General features: G+C 52.8%; 1 protein-coding gene across 1 annotated transcript in view; it reads right to left on the reverse strand.

The window, feature by feature from the left end:
• Positions 1-3,474, reverse strand: part of CYFIP2 (cytoplasmic FMR1 interacting protein 2) — a 143,066-nt gene extending 139,592 nt beyond the window's left edge. Inside the window, exon 1 of the mRNA XM_069102493.1 lies at positions 3,324-3,474. The gene's annotated coding sequence lies outside the window, so the exon portion shown is untranslated. The remainder of the gene's footprint in view (positions 1-3,323) is intronic.
• Between the last annotated feature and the right edge of the window lie 366 nt (positions 3,475-3,840).

Raw genomic sequence — 3,840 nt, forward strand, 5'->3', positions numbered from 1 at the left:
TCTCTCTCTTCTCTATCTCACTCTCTCCTCTCTCTCTCTCTCTGTCTCTGTCTCTGTCTCTCTCTCTGTCTCTCTCTCTCTCTCTGTCTCTGTCTCTGTCTCTCTCTCTGTCTCTCTCTCTCTCTCTTCTCTCTTCTCTCTTCTCTCTCTCTTCTCTCTCTCTTCTCTCTCTCACTCTCTCCTCTCACTCCCTCCCTCTCTGTCTCTGTCTCTCTCTGTCTCTCTCTCTCTTTCTCTCTCTCTCTTCTCTCTTCTCTCTCTCTTCTCTCTCACTCTCTCCTCTCTCTCCCTCCCTCTCTCTCTCTGTCTCTGTCTCTCTCTGTCTCTCTCTCTGTCTCTCTTTCTCTCTCTCTCTCTCTCTCTTCTCTCTCTCTTCTCTATCTCACTCTCTCCTCTCACTCTCTCCCTCCCTCTCTCTCTCTGTCTCTGTCTCTCTCTGTCTCTCTCTCTTTCTCTCTCTCTCTTCTCTCTCTCTTCTCTCTCTCACTCTCTCCTCTCTCTCCCTCCCTCTCTCTCTCTGTCTCTGTCTCTCTCTGTCTCTCTGTCTCTCTCTCTGTCTCTCTCTCTCTCTCTCTCTCACACACACACACACACACACACACACACACACACACACACCCCTTAGTGACTTCATCATATGACGCTTCACCCTCATACCCACCTCCTCCCAGTAGAACACAAACTCCTCAAAGACCAGGACTGCTTCGTTGTTATCTTTACACCCCCCAATACTTAGCATAGTACCTTGCACATAGTAAGGATTCAATAAAAAGCTTACCTATGTGGCATGATTTCTATATACTAGAAAGACAAAGCTATCCCTTTACATTGCACCAAACCAAGCTAATACTTACTATCATTATTACTTTTACTATTGGAGTTCCATCTCTTTGACTTAAAACTGTCATAGAATCATAGAATTTAGAACCAGACGGGAACTTAGATGGTTTTAGTCCAGCTCCACCCCCCAACTTTCCTGAGGTCCAGGTTGTGTGCTTGTCACACAACTTGTAAATGACAGGGACAAATACCCACGGAAGAAGTAATGGGCAATTATTTGTACATAACAGTCATGCACACACATTCATTCAAGTGAAAGAGTTTAGCAGCCTTCCCTGAGCAGAATTTAGAGGTCGGAGTAGCAACTTAGTACGAGGTCAGTAGATGCTGGCAAGTGGTGGAGGTGATTAGGGGTCAAGAAAACAAACTGCCAACCACACCGTTTTTCTGATACTTCCCTACAAGTGATATTTCAAATTCTTTCTATCCTTCCAAACTTTGAATGTCCTTGAGTAACTTCCCAAGAACAAACTCAGATTCACAGACCTGAAGGGGCACACAGTGAGAAGGTGGGCAAGGGAAAGTGACACCAGTATTCCCCAGACTGAGTCTCTCCCTTGGGTGGCCGTGAGTCTCGGCTCTTGCTACCTGCCACACATTGTCATGCAGCAGAGACTAACCAGTGTCCATGGAAACTAGGTTAGGGAGGAGAAAGGCCTTTTTACCCTTCCTGGCTCTTGTTGGCACAACATACGCCAAACTACGTTTGAAGGGAAACCTCCTCAGTATTCTATAGGCATTTGTGAGGACACTGACTCTACTTCTCAGCTGAGGAAACTGAGTCTTCCTGAAGTAAACTGACTGACCCATGAGCATAGTGCACATCTGTGATCTGTTCACCTTCTCATTGGCTTGCTTCAGGTAGCCCACTCATTCTCTAGTTTCTTAGTTATATACATGATATTCTCCCTGAAAATTCAAGCTATCCCTGCAAAATATCCCCCTACATAGTGGCTCTGCACAATCCATTATCATATATATATATATGTACACATATACAAATGCACACATATGTATGTATACACACATATATACACAAATATCTCTATATATGTATGAATATGTATAGCCTTATACATTGCCATGTATACATGTATTTATGCCATTTATCATACAAGTATACTGTGAGACGATTACTACAGTGAGTGTTTAAATATGACATGGTTTGATATAGCCTTCAAGGATTTCACAGACCAATAGAAAGAATCTCAGCCCAGCAGAGCTGTTAAACCCAGTAGCATTACATGATAACTGCATTATAAGGGGTACTAAACAAAATACTCCCTGAGTGCCAAAGGGGAAAGTCTTTGGAGACAGGAGCAAAACTGAAGACCTCGTAGGAGAGGAGATTAGAGTTAGGTTTTAAAGCATGCATCAGAATTCTACAGGCAAAGGAGGAGGACGTTCCAAACGTGGGCAACACCGAGAGAGCCACGGTGGTGAAGCATGAGGGCTCAGTTTGTCTCTGGGAGATGTCCACTTTGGCTGGAACACAGAATTCTCCCAGGGGAGAAATATGAGATAACAAAAGAAAGAGAGGATGGTTTGAGGTTGGGTAAGATCTTGACCTTTATCACCAGGTAGAATGAGCCTTAGTTTCCTAGGCTTATTCTCCTAGTCACCCCTAAGGCCATTGACTGGGAGGAGCCAATGAAGGCCAGAGACCTTACGGTGACAACAATCTTCCTGCCTTAAGTCCCAGGGCTCTGACAGTCTGTGACTCTTTAACTCTTTCCTGAATCTTCCCTCACGTCCCCTGCTACTCCCGGGCTCCCAGCTCAAGCTCTCACGTTTTCCTCAAATCCGGTAATTCCGCCCAAATCTAAGGGCTCCCAATGGCACGGGCAGAGGGAGGGGGCACCGGGGTGAGGGGGAAGGGCGGGTGCTGGGTGGGGGTCGGCCCTGGGCAGGAGCAGCAGAGGCGGCGGCTCGGGCTCTGCAGTAAACAAGGCGCGGGGATGCTGCCGTGCCGCCGCTGCAGGTGTCTCTAGGCATTGTGGGAGCGCCGCTTCCTCTCGCCTCCGCTCCCCGGGCCCCTGGGCCCGCACCTGCTGCAGCCAGACTCCGCCATGCCCCTGCCCTGGCTCCTCCAGGGCCCCGGACTCCCCTCTTCGGCTCCCACCACCTCTCGGCAGAGGGGCCGCGTGCGCCCCGGCCCTCCGGGGCTCGCCTGGGGCCCAGATGTGGCCCCCGGGAGGAAGGGGAGGGAGGGTCTGGAGCGGGCGCCGGCCCCGACCGACATCTGGGGGAGAGGGAGGAGGGAGGGCCCTGACATCCAGTCCCGCACCGCTCCGTGCGCCCCCGCGGGCGCTGTGCCCTGGGGATGCTGGAAAACGGAAAGGGGACTGACAGGCAGGTCTCGCCCCTCTCTCCCTCCAGCTGCCGGTGCCAGTCCCCATCCCCGTCCCCATCTCCATCCACATCCTTATTGATCCTTGCCCCTGTTTTCGTCCTGAAGCCACGCAGCCCCCGGCACCGCTTACCTGGCGTCTGGGGCTGGTGAGATAGCCACTGGGTCTGCGGCAGGTCCCGGGAGGGGCCCACGGGTGGTGCGGGGGCCGGGGCCGGGGCCGGGGCCGGGCCGGGGCTCAGGATGCTCTGGCTCCGGCTCCGCTCCGCCGGCGGCTCGGGGCCCCGCCTTCGCCCCCGCCCCCCTTCGCCTCCCCCTTCTCCTCCTCCTGCCTCTGCCGCCGCTGCCTCCGTATGTGTCACACAAAGAGCAGGAAATGGCCCCAGCATCCGTGTTCTTCCCCGAGGGGCAGCGATTCTCTCACCTGGACCGGCACGGAAGGGCGGAACGACTCGAAATCGCTATCCCCATCAGGCCAGGGCTCTGCCCCCGTACCCAGACCGAGCCCTGGGGCCTTATAGAGCAGGAGGCGGGGTCTGGGGTGGGATTGTGCGTGCAATCTCTCCTAGAGAAGGGACGGCGCAGCGCTGGAGCGAAGGGAGGGGAAGCAGCGGCGTGAGAACAGCATCTGAGAAGGTTCAAGGCCCAGT

The sequence above is a fragment of the Petaurus breviceps genome, unplaced genomic scaffold (genome assembly GCF_028583685.1).
Source record: "Petaurus breviceps papuanus isolate PSGF00001 unplaced genomic scaffold, PetGlider_PUasm1.0 551, whole genome shotgun sequence".
Classification (NCBI taxonomy): Eukaryota; Metazoa; Chordata; class Mammalia; order Diprotodontia; family Petauridae; genus Petaurus; species Petaurus breviceps.